We start from the raw sequence: 16,351 nt of genomic DNA on the forward strand, positions 1-16,351 counted from the left end.
CCTACCAGCAATATAGGAGGGTTCCCTTTTCTCCACACCCTCTCCAGCATGTATTGTTTGTAGACTTTTTAATGATGGCCATTCTGATGGGTGTGACGTGGTACCTCATTGTAGTTTTGATTTGCATTTCTCTAATAATTAGTGATGTTGAGCATCTTTTCATGTGTCTGTAGGCCATCAGTAAAACATTGAATTACTAAAGGTCATCTTATTTGCTTTAAATAAGAGCTTCACAGTGAATATGAGCATGTTAAGTAGATGTATTTATGGCAGGATTTCTCCCTCTTTATGTCAGTTTTTGGAATGGCAGTATTTTGGGGGCAGGAGGAGGAAATCTCCTGCAGACTCTTCTGGTTACTTTGCATCACATCCAGGTTAAGAAATCAGTTTATCTCGGATCCTGTTCATTTCCCAGGGCTGCTGTAACAAAACACCTCAAATCCCGTGGCTTAGACCAACAGAGACGTATTGAATTCTGGAGGCCAAAAGCTCGAAATCATGGTGTTGGCAGGGCCACCCTCCTCCAAAACCTATGGGGGAGGATCCTTCCTGGTCTCTTGCAGCTTCTGGTGGCCCACTTTTATCTCTGCCTCATTCTCATGACTTTCTTCTCTCTGTGTGTCCCTTCCCTTCTTCTTCTAAGGACATCAGTTATATTGGATGTAGAGCCACTATACCCCAGCACGACTCTATCTTAACTAATTACATCTCCAACAACCCTATTTTTAAATAGGGTCACAGTCTGAGATACTGGGGGTTAGGACAGCATATCTTCTTTGGGGAACCCAACTCCAACTCTTAACACTGACTTACTGATGATTTTCTCAAAGCAAGTAGCTTTTTGCTTATTTTAAACTATTGGGAGGGTTACTGGCTGGCTTATTGGAATTTTAAGGAACAGTGTATTTGTCACTAAATTTGACTCATCTTCTCTGTGTAGTGGATCCATTATTCAATCATTATTGCCAATTTATTGGTGCTTACTGTTCTTGGTGACTTTTCCTTTGGGGAAAGCAATTGGGGGAGGAAGAGAGGAAACTGATTCTGATGTAAATAGTTAGGAAAGCCAAAATGATGAGATACTGAATATCGTGCATTGTGCTTTGGGGGATATGTGGTCAAACAGGGACATATCACGGCTGGATAAATTAAACAGGAAAGGGATAATCACCGGTTAGCTGGTGCCACTAGACTCCAGAGAATGGCATCAGGATGGTCCAAACCCAGAGGAGTGGAAACCATTCTCTTCTCCAGATGACTCACTCACTCCACAGAGACTTCTGATTGGTCCTGTTCTAGAATGCTGCATGCCCGTTGGTCTGGGAACCAAGGCACAGCTAATTTTGTAACAGTGAAACCCCGGGACATACACACCTGTTTCTGTCATCCTGTTCCGAGAACCAGCAAGCCAGCCTCTGGCAGGATCACTGTTGGCGGAAGACGCTTGGCTGTATTTATATTCCTTATTTCTTTCTTCCTACCCCAAATAGATTGCAAACATGAGTAGTGGAAATTAGAAAATAAACGTAGAGAGTTGCCAGACTGTGAATAGAAAACTGCTGTGTATTCTGTGCTGTGAGAACAGGAAGGTGTCTAGATCCTGGTGCTTTGAAGATATCCAACCACCTTATCACTGCCTAGAACCAGGATTGGCGTCCTTGGGGGCCAAGTTGTTGGCCTCATTATTTCTTCTCCTGCCCCTCAAGAGTGGGGCATGGGCTCCCGGGAGCCGGAGGAGACAGGTGTGTACTGACCAGTCACGTGAGCAGTGGCGGTTCCTAGGAAGCCATTCCTAACCTATCTGTTCCAAACCTACGTGCAGACGAGTGGCTGGTGATGACAGATGCCACCCCTAGTTTTAGCCCTGATGCCGTGTTGGGTTAGGGTTGGAGTTGAAACGCCGGGAACTCTGGTGAGAACCATGGTGAGGAGGGGTTCTTAGGGCTGCAGGGAGATGCTTTTACCTGCTCCCACCGGCACCACCCAGGCCTCTCTCCATGGGCCTGACCATATGTCACTGCTGTCCCATTGTGGCTAATCGCAGTGTCCCTGCAAAGTTTCTAGTGCTGCAAGTATGTGGGTAGAGGTTTCTTTGTTGAGCGACAATTTGCCCTCTTCCCTGGCTCATTGGGTTACAGCTCAGACTCTGCTCTTTTGGTAGAATCTTTAGGGAAGGGAACCTCATTTTATGGCCCCTCTTCCTACCCCTAATCCCCAATCTGGGTTTAATGCCACTGCGACAGGCTCCCGGAATGCCTTCTGCACACAGCTGGGGGAGCGCTTATCACACCACAGAGGAAATGGCCAGTTTTTCTTTCTTTTCCACTGGAATTTGAGCGTCTGTAGGTCAGGGGCCGAGCCTAATGCTCCAGGGGCCTCCGAGGTCCAGCCCTGCGCTGGTGATGTGGTCATGACTAAGAATTTGTGTTGTCTGTCCTGCTTGTCAGGCCGTATATTCATTAGTTTGCCAACAAGCAGTCCAGGATGGGAAACGATGAATTCCCGAGGCTGAACATGAAGAAGAGGCAGGAAGCTCTCCAGCAGCCTGGTCCATGGGCGCCCCGCAGCTGACATTTCTCCATTATTCATTATTTCCTTCCCAGATGCCTCCTCACATGCTGTGCCCAATTGAAAAGAAATGAGGTTATTTTTAAGATGTGTCCTTTCCGAAAGCAGTGGCCACCTCTCCCTTGGCGTTTCCAGTTCCTTCCAGGGCAGCGGGTAAAATCCCTGCCTGGGATGAATGATAAAAGGGGAGGGATTAGCTGGGAAAGAAAGACATGCAAATGTCACAAGCTATTAAAAGCAGCATGGCCTCTGCTGCCCTTTCTGTGCCATCTGTCAAGTGACTCAGTGTCACCTCAAGGGATGTATCACTGCCACAAGTCTGCTTTCCAAGATGACCCATTTCTGCCCTGGTTGGGACTCGAGTTTCATCTGTGTGCCCTGGCTCGCAGCTTGGTGTCTTTCCCATGCAGCCACTCCTTCACCTGACGCCTCCTTCTCTGAGCCCTGCATCTCAACTGCCTGACCCTTGACCTTTCCACCAATATCCCGCATCTCACGGAGGCTCCATGCCTTGGTACACAGGCTTATCCACTGCCCCTCTGCCCCTTTCCATTTCTGGACAAAGTCTAGACATCCTTCAAGACAGCACAAGTGTCACATTGTCTGCTGGGTGTGGAGGTGGGGATGGGACAATCAGAAATTCCCTCCCCTCTGCCCCTAGGATACCACTCCATAAAACAAGCACAAAACAAGAAGTATCCTCACTGCGATGGATGATTCCTTCACACACTGAATATTGCCACTAGGTCAGAGCTCTTTAAAGGCAAGGGCATGTCTTTTCATTTGGGAATACCTAGTGCTTGAAACAGAGCACGTATCAAATACGTGTTTGAGTGTAGGCAGAACATGTGAATTGGTGAAAGAGACACCTTTCTTTGGATTATTTCTAAAATGTCAGCACCTCTCTGTTTTCTGAAACAGGAAATCATCAATAAAACTAGGAGAGATCTAGATAAAACTGACTTCCAGATCATCGGTCTGGTCCAGGGACTGGTAAACTTTTGCTCTTTCCTGATGACTACGTGTACAATCTCTTTTCAGGTTTCTGATGGAGCCAGCTTTGGTCCCATGTCCCAGGAACTGGGAATCGGTCTTGTTGTCAAGCTTGTGTCATGAGTTTACCCTGTAGACAGGGGGACTGGCCAGCAGTAGCGCTCCATCGGGACACACAGTTCTCAGGACTTATCAGCACCTTGAATGGCATGTCATTATAATGTCTTTCTCTCAAAATCACCCATCCTCTCAGGTCCTGTTCTAATGCTGTCGGCTCCAAAATGATGATCTCATTGGCCTGTCTTGCCTCCTGAATGTGTGATGGTTCCTGTGCCCGAGTTCCCACAGCCCTGCTAAGACTGTCACTCTCTCTTTTCTTACCATTTTGCCTTGAACCACAGATCTTTGTGTGAGCGGCAGCTGAGGGCAGCCACCACTGCTATTTAACAACAAACCCAAATTAGGCAGAAATGAATTCGAATAAAGAAGGGGAGAAAGGCTGTGAGGGCATCGGGAGATGGGGGGGATGCCTCACATCCCTGGTCACGGTACAGAATGAAAAAAACATACGAGTTCCCAGAGCCCCGTTCCCGTGATATTCCTTGAGTGAGAAAAAAACAGGAAGGGCCTGAAGGACACAGAACCAGCAGTAAAATGCAGCCCCTCCTGAATGTTCCATGCTTCTCACTACCTTGGGAAGCACAGGGCAGACCCCACTGTGTACCAGGAATTAAATACTTACACGATTGGCCCCCTTGCCCTCTGCAGACTAATATTTGTAAGTGTGTTAGCACCCGAGGCGTGATGAGAAAGGGTGCACATTAGGACCAGGTCAGGGCGGTAAACAAAATAAGCCTGCCTGTCCTCACTCAACCCCCGTACCTCCTCAGAGGCCCCTGCCTTGCTGCCCCGCGGACATCAGATGGGACAGAGGCTTGAGTCGGGCCAGGCTCTGCTCAGGGGGTGGTAAGAGCCCGGGGGTAAGGATCTCTTCCCCTGAAGCCTGCGTGAGGGCTGCAGAACGAGGGTTGTCTTTTATCCTCTTGTGCAGCCCTCCTGTGTCCCAGGGGCTGTAAGCATATCCAGAATATCACATTTTCGATGTTGGAAACCCTCATCCTTTTCTAAGCCTCATCTTAATATTTCTGTAATTACTGAAGCAAATGTCAGCCCTAACTAGGTTCCGATTTCCTTGTAATCACACCACAATGGAATTACATGGACTGGTCCTTCAGAGCAGAGCCCTCTGCTGGTCTGCTCTAGGGCCAGGTCGGCACGTTTGTTCTTGCAGCTGTGAAGCCCGCTGACCAGGAGATGCTGGATTAAAACCTACCTGCATTCAGGTGGAAAGAGGTGGGAGAGCTCAAGAGAAGGGGGTCCTTGAGCAGGTCCACCCTCCAGGTAGAGTTTGGCTCCATACGGGCAAGAATAGTAGCAAATGAGCATCCTCGCCTATCCAAGAATAGGAAAAAGAGCATCACAGGCCGGGTGGTGAGGAAATTTCCCTGACCAGATAATACACAGCAGAGATTGTGGAGGAGAGATCATTTATTCGTATAACAGACTTTTACTGAACACCAGCTGCAGCCCAGTGCACGGCTGGTGCCATGGAATACAGAAGTGCTTGAGCATCTCATTCTGGTGGGAGGGACAGACACACAAGGAAGTGGCTTGGGCACATCCTAAGAAGAGTCCCGAGCCACACCATCTCAGAGAACTTTGTGTGATGCTGGAAATACTTGACATCTGTGCTGTCCAGTCCTGTAGCCAATAGCCAGCTGTGGCTGCGGAGCACTTGGAATGTGGCTTGTGCCACTGAGTTTTAAATTTTATTTAATCTTAACCTATTTAAATAGCCACAGGTGGATAGTGGCTACCATCTTGGATAGCACAGGCCTGTGGGATCAGGGTGAGAAATTTGTATTCAAGTAATAGGAAGATGTGTTGATTTATTCATTTGTTTGAAAACCCCTATATTAATCTCTTTTCCAGTACAAGGAGTTCAGTATGTGGCACTCCATCAATAAAACAGTCATTGCCCTCAAGTTGAACACATGACCTTATTATTATCTGATAGAATATGCAAAGGCCCTATGGGAGCAAGAGGAGAGACACTTAATTCCCTCACCAGGGTGTCAGGGAGAGTTTCCTGGGAGACATGAGTGCTTGTGATGATTCTTGACAGATTAATAGGAGGTAACCATGGGAAGAAGGAGAAAGATATTCCCGGCTGAGGTAACAGCCCCTTCAAAGGCCCAGTGACATGAAGTGAGCTCAGAGCATTCCAGTACTTAGGTGAGCCTGAAGAATAGTGTCTGTGGGACCAAGTGATGGGAAGTGAGCAGAGAGATGGGTAGGGGTCATGGGGCTCCTGCATGGAGTTCAGACCTTAGATGGCCCTTTTCAAGGTGATGGGAAGCCATGGGAAGATGTGAAGTACACACGTGGCAAAGTCCTCTTGAGGTTTTTTTAACCAGTCATCCTGAGTTCATGCTGGAGAATGGACCGGGGATGTTTGGTTGAGGGAGAGAGGAAGTCTGGGGACAGTCGGCCAGGAGGTCTTGCCAAGACGGCTATGGTCGCCTCCTACAAAAGCGCTAAGTTGAGCAGCAAGTGGAAGGCATTACGCACACTACAAGTGCAGGTTAGCTCTGCTTGTGACGTCGCGTGGATTTCTGTTTTTCCGTTTCCATTTCGGTATTTTCCAAATAGCAGAAGCAACCTTGGAAAGAAGGGGGGCAAGTGAAAGAGATTCTTAAGAGGCTGAGTGGTGATAGACTAGGTTTGAAAGGTGAGGTTGGTCAGTGTTATGGACTGAATGTGTGATTCCCCCCCAAATTCATATGTTGAAGCCCTGCCTGCCAATGTGATGGTATTTGGAGATGGGCCATGGGGAGGTAGTTAGGGTTAGATGAGGCCATGAGGGTGGGGCCCTTATGATGAGATTAGCGTCCTTGTAGGAAGAGACATCAGATAGCTTGTGTTCCTGCCCTCTCTGCCACGTGAGGACACGGCACGAAGGAGGCCGTCTGCCAGCTGGGAAGAGGGTTCTTGCCAGAACCCGACCATGAGCACCCTGATCTTGGACTTCCAGCCTTCAGAACTGTGAGAAAATGAAAGTCTGTTGTTTAAGCTGCCCAGTCTGCGGTATTTTGTTATAGCAGCCACAGTGGACTAACACAGCCAGGAAAAGGGAGACGGTAGGAGGGCTTCAGGGTGTGACATCTGTGCTGAAAGAGGGACTGTGGGGGCAGAACCAGTGGAAGAGACAAGAGTAATCGGTTTGGGGTATAAAGAGTCTGATGCGGTGAAAGACCTGAGAGGGAGAAGTTTGCATTTTGAAGTCATTACTCTGCTGGGGATGTTTCAAGCTGTGGGGCTTGAGGACGTTGCCCAGGAGAAACGGGTGGAAAAGGCGGCAGGTGACCAAGTCAAGATGTTGGAAGGTGTTCAAAGGCATCCGATAGAGCAGGAGCAGCTGAAGAGGAAAAGAAGGAGAGACCAGCGTCAGGGAACCCCAGGGAAAAAGAGCCTCTTGGATAAGAAGGCAGCTTCACACCGGGCAAGTCCCTTGAAAGCAGGAAATGCCCGGTGGATTCGGCATGTGGGCGTCATTGGTGGCCACAGCCAGACTGGTTTTAGGAGCACGGGGGCTGGGGAGGCAGCCATGGCTCGAACAAGGAACAGGGCTCGGTTAGTAGTTAGTACCTCACTAACCGGAAAATGAGGGGGATTGATAAAAACCTGAGGAGCGGGGTGAGCCAAAGCTGGAGCAATTGGAGCAGACTGGATTTTCTTGCAATGAACTGGGAGGGACGTCCTCATGCGCAGACAGCAGCTTCTGGTGAGAGCCTGCAGACGCCAGGAAGATGCCATTAAATAAAGAAAGGGATTGAGGACACATTCAACTGTGTGGTACAGAGGACCTCCTTGGTCCAAGGGGCACGAGACCAGACTGTTGACAGTTGGAAATTTAGTAAATTAGGTCACCAGAGACTTAATTCACCACTGTACAGTCTCTTGATTGGAAATGAACCAACGAGAATTGTCAAATAACAAGGAATTTTGGTCTTCCCCGCACTTACACAGGTGCGTACTATGTGTATGTGCGTGCAACCACCCCTCTTTTAAGAGAGAGAACAAAAATCAGCCATGGCAAATATGCACACCCTAAGCATCTCAGAGCCCGTCCTATAAGTAAGGCACTGGGCTATGGTCCATGTGCCAGAGTCAAGAATTAGATTGAAAAATAGTGAAGAGATGGTTACTTAAAATCAAATTCTGGATTATTTCCATATTCTGCATTGAAAACACACAGAATTTATTTTTGACATATCTTGAAATAGAAATAAAACTATAAAAATAGAGAACTCAAAGAAGATGACTAACTTACTTGGGTTTTCCTCTGTTATGACACTTATAAAGGGTTAATATTGGGCTGGCCAAAAAGTTCGTTCGGGTTTTTCCATAAGCTGGTACTGAAAAACCCGAACAAATTTTTTGGCCAACCCAATAGCTAAACCCCAGAGTCTGAGGGGAAGAGTACAATTTTTGGAAATATTCAGATGATATTTATGAAAGTATTTGGCCATTATTTATATTTTAAATACTCACTTGGAACTCAGAGTATTATTTTGTTTTTAAAGCATTTAAACCTGGTTGACAGCTGGATGGTCACGGACTATTGGTTATTTTCTTTTCTTTTAATAATATTTAATAATATACAAATGGTCCTATGTTTAATAGTCAGATGAATTAAGTCAGCATTTACTTTATTCCTCCTTAAAGAGGCCTTTAAAAAAATAGAAATATAGCGTTGCCAAATGCCCAATAAGTTGGAGGACTTAAAAAATATCTGGTTTTCTCAAATGCAGTGTGCATCTGTAGATTCCGATAATACTTCAACTAAGCTGATATCAGGAATTTAAGTGAAGCAGCAAAAATGAAGAAAAAATGCCCCCAGCATTCCCTGCCTGGGGAACAGGTGATCACCTGCCCATCATGCATCGGACTTCTAACTCTGCACAGGTGAGAGAGGAAGAGGGCTGGTCAGACAGGTCCAATCCCGGGTTCAAATCCCAGCTCTACCACAAATGTATTATACGGAAGAAAATCTTTAAGCCTCAGTTCATTTCTGTCCTTTATAAAATGAGACCAGTTAATACATGCATTCCTCAGAGGGAAGTTGTGATATATCTATTAATTTATGAGATTTCTCTTTTTAAAAATATTATTATTATTTGTTGAAGTTTAGTTGATTTACAATGTGTTAATTTCTGCTGTACAGCAAAGTGATTCAGTTATACATATATATACATTCTTTTTTTATATTCTTTTCCATAATGGTTTATCACAAGATACTGAATATAGTTCCCTGTGCTGTACAGTAGAACCTTGTTGTTTATCCATTCTATATACAATAGTTTACATCTGCTAACCCCAAACTCCTAATCCATCCCTCCACCACCTCCCTCCCACTTGGCAACCACAGGTCTGTTCTCTGTGTCTGTGAGTCTGTTTCTGTTTGGTAGATAAGTTCATTTGTATCATATTTTAGATTCCACATGTAAGTGATATCCTATGGTATTTGTCTTTTTCTTTCTGACTTACTTCACTTAGTATGATAATCTCTAGTTGCATCCATGTTGCTGCAAATGGCATTATTTTGTTCCTTTTTTATGGCTGAGTAATATTCTGTTGTATGTATGTACCACATCTTCTTTAACCATCTATCTGTCAATGAACATTTAGGTTGTTTCCATGTCCTGGCTATTGTGAATAGTGCTGCTATGAACATAGGGGTGCATGTATCTTTTTAAATTATAGTTTTGTCTGGATATATGCCCAGGAGTGGGATTGCTGGATCACATGACAACTCTAGTTTCAGTTTTCTGAGGAGCCTCCATACTGTTTTCCATAGCGGCTACACCAATTTACATTCCCAGCCACAGTGGAGGAGGGTTCCCTTTTCTCCACACCCTCCCCAGCATTTGTTATTTGTAGACTTTTTAATGATGGCCATTCTGATGGGCATGAGGTGATACCTCGTGGTAGTTTTGATTTGCGTGTCTCTAATGATTAGCGATGTTGAGCATCTTTTCACGTGCCTGTTGGCCATCTGTACGTCCTCTTTGGGGAAATGTCTGTAGTATAGTTCCTCTGCCCATTTTTCGATTGGGTTGTTTGTTTTTTTGTGTTTGAGTTGTTTGTGTGTTTTGGAAATTAAGCCCTTTGTCGGTCGCATCATTTGCCTTCAGTAGGTTGTCTTTTCTTTTTGTTTATGGTTTCCTTTGCTGTGCAAAAGTTTGTAAGTTTGATTAGGTCCCATTTGGTTATTTTTGCTTTGATTTCTACTGCCTTGGGAGACGGACCAGAAAACTTCTGGGTGTTTTACATGATCAGTTCTATGACACGCTAGTAGGTGGATGTCTTAGATCTGATACATGTGCCTTCAGGTTTTCCTTCAACTTTTACATTTGCATTTAGTTTCCTGAATGACATATTTAATTATTGAGGTCATACAAAATTGTTAAAGAAAATAACCAGGTCAGTTTTCTTCATTAAAATCCATTTTAAACAAGAATGGCCCTCCGTTTAACAGAAAATTAAAATTGGTAGCATGGAGCATTCTTCAAGTAGTTTGGTTAGTTGAGGGTATGGCAAACTGTATTTGTAATGTTCACTCAAAGCCTTTCTAATGAAGTGAATTATCCATGGACCAATCTCTGAAAATTAGTGAATGATCTGTAGTTTAGTACATTCTCTTACTCTGTCCTCATAATAACCCCATGTGGTAGGGTTTATTACTCTCATTTTTCAAACATGGAAACTGAATCTTAGATTAAGTGACCTGCTCAAGGCCTCCCAGTTAGCAAGAGGCAGAAGCACGGTGAGAACCCAGAACTTTCTGATTTTAAAACCCATGTTTCTCCCACTTCCCTGGTTCCTACATCAGAACATCACATCTTCATCCTTCAGCTCCAGTTGCTGAGTTGTCATCAAAGTAAGATGGGGGCAATAAACTTATGGAAATTTACAAACATATGTAAAAGCAGAGGGAATTATATAATAAACTCATCACATCCAGTATCCAGCTTTGTAGCAAGCATCTCTCAGTCAATCTTGCTTCATCCATTTCACCACTACTAATATTGTAAGGCAAATCCGAGATACCATGTAGTTTCCACTGAAAATATTTCATTACATTGGTGGCTCTGGTCCTGTTTGTGTCCCATTTTATGCTAAGCCTTGACACAGACTGTGTTCTAGAATGTCTTCATGTGAGAGTGCAAAACGGTTCTTGTTAATGATAAACAGATTCTGGGGGAAAGGGGTGGGCGGGAGCGGCGGGGTTCTTCTTTCTTCAACTTCTCTTGGCATTGCAGGGAAAAATCCAGCCAGTGAAATTAGCCTAAAAACCTCAATCCCTTGAAAACAGAAAAATCAGCGGTTTTAAGGAAACACATATAATCCCCTTGGTAGCTTACCATACGCCCAGTATGCATGCTGGGGAAAAATGGGGTTATGCACTTTTTAAGTGTGGACGGCAGAGGGCAGAGTTTACTGATTAGATTCTGTTTTCGTGGCTGAGGCTTGAGGAGGCAAAAACAGCCGTGTATCAAAAATTGTTCCCTAGGCCAAGAGAGAGAAATTGTTATGTCAGGGAAAACTAGCAAGCTGGAAGGGCTTGAATCAGGTTGCATTTCTGTTCATTTCCTTTAAATTCTGTACATTATTTGGGGATTTTCATGAGAGGGGCTCTTCTTTGGAGAATCAAATGTTTCTTACTGTTGTTTGTTTAGTTTGTGATAAACAAAAGCCCCTGTCCAGAGGCCTGCCCCCGCCCCCAGCTGTGCTCACAGCATCAGGAGGGAGGGTGGGGGCGTGCTTCAGCTGAGCTGAGCGAGGTGTTTTGAGAAATCTCCCAGCTTCACTGCGTACCCGACAGAATAGTCACGCGTAACAGGCAGGATTTGACTCTGTTAAGTCGTGAGAACACTCCCTGGCTGTGCATTTGTGACGTGCAGGTCTGCCCTGCTTCCAGGTGACATCGCAGAGTTGTGTCATTATTTCCAATATGTTTTTTTTTTTTTAACATCTTTATTGGAGTATAATTGCTTTACAATGGTGTGTTAGTTTCTGCTTTATAACAAAGTGAATCAGTTATACATACACATATATCCCCATATCTCCTGCCTCTTGCGTCTCCCTCCCTCCCACCCTCCCTATCCCACCCCTCTAGGTGGTCACAAAGCACAGAGCTGATCTCCCTGTGCTATGCGGTTGCTTCCCACTAGCTATCTGTTTTACGTTTGGTAGTGTATGTCCATGCCACTCTCTCACTTTGTCACATCTTACCCAACAGCCAGTGTTGGAAAGGGGCAGGTAGTTGCCTGCCCCAGTGTTATTGGTTATCAGTAGCCTCTTGCTGGCAAGTATACTGGTTTTTCTCACCGTCCACCGAGGGTTGTTAGGCTGCACTGAGTCCGAGGTAAGGAAGAATAGCCGTCACCTGCACTCACTTACCTGGGGACCTGCCCCAGCGCCAGGCTCATGGGCTCAAGGGCGTGGATTTGCTCCCCTGGTAGCTGATCCGTACGGATGGACAAACACATCTGTCAGAAGCCAGACTAGCCCTGACTCTGGTCTGCGCCGTGCTCAGTGCTGTTCTCAGGGGACCCCAGGCTTGGAGGGGAGAACCCTGGGCCCCCTCACTCACACAGGCCCTGCCGGTGACAGGCCTGATGACCAGGAGGACACAGGGAGTGTCTGTCTCCCTTCCTGACGATCCTCCGGTCTCCAGTTTGTGACCATCCCTGGGTCGTATCTGCTGACCTGGAGACTGCAGTGTGGCAGCCCGTCAGCTTCATACTCTCTGCCAAGACCCTCAGTTCCATACAAGGAAGAGCTCAGATGTGGAAGTGTTAAGTGTGGCCAGCATGTTCTTCCCAGCCTGGGCACTCGACGCTGCCAGGCTCCCATCCCTGTTCCGGTACCTGCCATGGTCTCCTGCCCCTCTGCCCTGAGTGTCCTTCCTTTGGTGAGCTCCTACTGGCCCACATCCTTCTCCCCTAGATCTGTACCCCCTAGAAAGTATTCTCAGGCTCTCTGCCTCCTCTGTCCCACAATCTCTGAGTTGTTTCATGAGAACATTTATTGTCTGTGTGGACAATTATTTTCTTAAATATCAGCCATGCCCACCAGCCCTTGAGAATCTCAAGGATAAAGACTATTTCGTACTTATTTTTGCACAAATTTGGTCCCCAGTACACCTTGTGATGAATAAATGAGTGGAATTCAGTCAAAGCCCTATCATGGGAAGGCCAGTATTAGGAATAAGACCTTTAGCTCTTGGCTTCACATTTCCCGACATCCGTTAGATCTACGCTCCTGGTGTTAGACAAGGATCCTAAGGAGAAACTGGTGTTCGTGGATGGGAAAATGTGTTATTATTTAATTTATTAAAAATATGTTATTTTTAAAATATGCCATCCAGTTCTATACCAATTTGATCAAGTTGAATTTTCTCAATAAAAATTTCAATTGATTTTTTTTTTTTCTCATAGAACTTCAGCTGATTCTAAATCAAGGTAGCAAGTCCTTGGGGAAAAAAAAAGATTATATGAGTAAACAAAAAATTGTGTAAATGTGCTTATACTTTGATTAAAATGCATATAAATAGACCAGGGGATATATATATCTATATATATCTATATCTATATCTATATATAGATATAGATATATAGATGATATATATATCATCTAAAAGTTTGATAAAATGTGATAATATGGAGAAAAATGAATTCACACACATTGTTGGTCATAGAAGAAGTTGGTACAGCTACTCTTGAAAGTAATTTAGAATTCTCTCTAATTAGGATTCTGTATAATAAGAGTTGAAGTTGTTTATATGCTATACCCAGCAATTCTTCCTCCAGATATAGTCCCTAGAATAAACTGATATGCACAAGCAAGAATTAATGCATAGAAATATTTATTAGTAATAACAGAAGACAAAACAATTTAATGTTTGTAAATAGGGAAAGTGTAAGTCATAGTAGCATATTCACAAAATGGAATACTATACCGTAATCAAATGAATGAACTAGATATTTTGATTCACCATAGATAAATCTCAAAAACAACGCTTTGCCTTATGATAAAGATTACAGATATAGTATGATATCACCTAGGTCAAACGTAACTCATACAGAACAGTTATTGTTTATTGTTGCCGACATACGAAGGTAAAGTGTAAAAACACAGGATAAAAAGATGCACACCAGCTCCAGGCTACAGGTTATTGGGGAGGGAAAAGGGAGGAGCATTGTGGCTGGTACTGAGCTTCAACTGTTTCACAGAGTTTTATTTTTAAAATATTATTTTAACTACAACCAAGTGATAGCATGCTAAACCACATGTATGTTGTATTGTTCCACATATGAAATATAATTTTCTATTTTATAATTTTAAAAGAGTGAAGGTGAGTTTTTAAAGAAATACAGTAATCTTCATGTCAAGTACTGTTGGTTTCAAGGAGAAGAGGGAAATGTCCCTTGTCCAGGGTGGTGTGTGTGCAGAGGGCCGTGTGCAATGTGAAGGGGATGCCCTTGACCAGCAGGGACCCTCCTGAAGTGAAGCAGCCTTGGCACTTGAGACACTGACCAGAGCTTCTCAGTTCTGGCAGCCTGCCATTGCATCATTTTCCCCTTCAGGTTACTGGGGACAAGCTTGCTGTATGTATCAGGGCCTCATACAGTGGCTTCTCCAAGGGCCTGATGCTCAAAAGAAACCAGCCAAGGAGGGAGGGGAGGGTCGAGAGCTAGGAACCGGGGCTATTTCCCCCTCGTCCTATAATTAGAGAGTAGCCCTGAGCAAATAGGTCTATTTTCTTGAAAAGAAATGCAAATCTGGAGATGTATGTGTCGGAATGGAGAGCTCTATCTGAGTCCATGCTCCCCTTGCTATGGGAAATGATTTTAATGCCCCTTTCCTAACTTAAATTAGTGCATAGATAATAAAACTACACCATTTTCCCCCAAAATTCAATATAGGTGATATAAAATAAAATAATTTATAGTAAAGTAATATGTGCTTCAACATGTAAGTGTTCAGGCCCTAGATGCCAGTGGTGTCCTGCTACAGCACTAACGGCTATGGTGAGGAAGTCACAGCTTAATCCTGCATATAAAGAATAAATCTGGGTTGAAAAGAAAGAAGATCAGAAATCATAAGAAGTCGGGAAAAGGAAAGAGCAGATAATACAGATGAACCCTAGAATAAGAAAAGTGTCAGGATAAGTAATGATACACTTGTTTTATTTGTATGTGAAAAAAAAAGAGGGATGTAGTCTGTTGAAGTAAGGGCTGCTTCGCGAGACAGTTACATGTTATCAGGGTGGAGAAAGTGGGGTCTGAGAATCTCAACGATGATCAGGTCTTATTCTTAAGCGTGGTGTCAAACCAATGTCTTCTGTGTTTATGGCATAGATGGGTGGAGAGGCCGTCTCCCTGGGATCTCACCACCTGTCAGGGTGTACATTCTGTCTGTGGCACTTAATAAGGCCTTGGAGACGGCATCCTTTGCCACCCAGTGGGGAACACATCATGGATTGGAAAAAGAAACAAATAAACAGAGCAGTTGTGTGATCAACCCAAAGGACCCTATCAGAGAAAGACTGAAAAACAAGAGACAACTCGCCCTCTCCAAGAAATAACTTCAATATGTAATTTTTACAATGTAGATTTATCCCTGTGCTATAATTTTCAAACATATAGGAGGAAACACTATGAAATATTTTTAAACAACCTTCCTAACAAAATTATTGAGACTTCTACATTTCGTGTGCTTCAGTTGAGAGTGATGTTTGGTTCTAAGGATGTTCACGTGTAACCAAGGTGATTTAAAATCCCTTTAGGTGGTTTCATTGTGTGGTAACTGGGCATCTGAGCTGTAGCTTCTCCCTTTGTAGTTGGATCTGCCACAATATACTAACCAGACAGGATGTACAGGGCCAGGAAACCAGCTTCTGTCTTCATAACTAGCTTGTTTAGTCCTTGGGCCCTTTATTTTCTTATAAAATCTTTCAGTATCATTATGCACTGAAGTACCACTGATTTATCCTTCTGTGAGTTGACCCCATGAGCCACATGGCCTCTCATGGTGCTGAGATGGAGACACCACCCCCCCCCCCGGCCTCTACTCGAAATGCCAGCTGAGTCTTGCCCTCCTTGTGATGACTGAAAATGCTCCTCGTTTCAAAAATGCCTTTTCATTTGCTGAGTATTTCGTTTTTCTCCAAGAGTTGTTTTTATTTCATCAACTGGGCAGTAACCACATGAGAGCAAAGGTCATGTGATGTATCTCCTTTAAATGCACCTGCCTAGCAGATAACCGGGGCTCAGGGAACATTTGCTGAGAATGCAGACCTTCCCCCTGAGACCCCCGAATAGACCATGGATCTCACTCTCCTGTTACTCCTTTACAGACACTGACAGCATCCACTTCCTCCCTTAGTTATTGCTGCTATTTCTGAAATTTACATCTGAATAGTTCCTGGCCTTACTGTCTATCTCATCTCTCTGTATTGTGAAGGAATATTTTGATATACTTTTTCCATCCAGATATTAATTATGCTGAGGATAGGAATGGCATCACCTGCTTCTCTTGAATCCTTTAGAGGTTCTAGCACTGTGCTGAGAATATGATAAATGCTCTGAAAAAGAGTATGTAGGTAGAATGATTAAAGAAAAAATTCTTTCTTCCTTAATTTATGTTGCAATTCTCTCCA

The 16,351-nt window shown here is 44.3% G+C and overlaps 1 protein-coding gene across 1 annotated transcript in view; it reads left to right on the top strand.

The window, feature by feature from the left end:
* DPP6 (dipeptidyl peptidase like 6) overlaps positions 1–16,351 on the top strand; it is a 792,296-nt gene that overhangs the window by 17,342 nt on the left and 758,603 nt on the right. The gene's annotated exons all lie outside the window — the stretch shown is intronic.

Source organism: Eubalaena glacialis, chromosome 8, assembly GCF_028564815.1.
Source record: "Eubalaena glacialis isolate mEubGla1 chromosome 8, mEubGla1.1.hap2.+ XY, whole genome shotgun sequence".
Taxonomy (NCBI): domain Eukaryota; kingdom Metazoa; phylum Chordata; class Mammalia; order Artiodactyla; family Balaenidae; genus Eubalaena; species Eubalaena glacialis.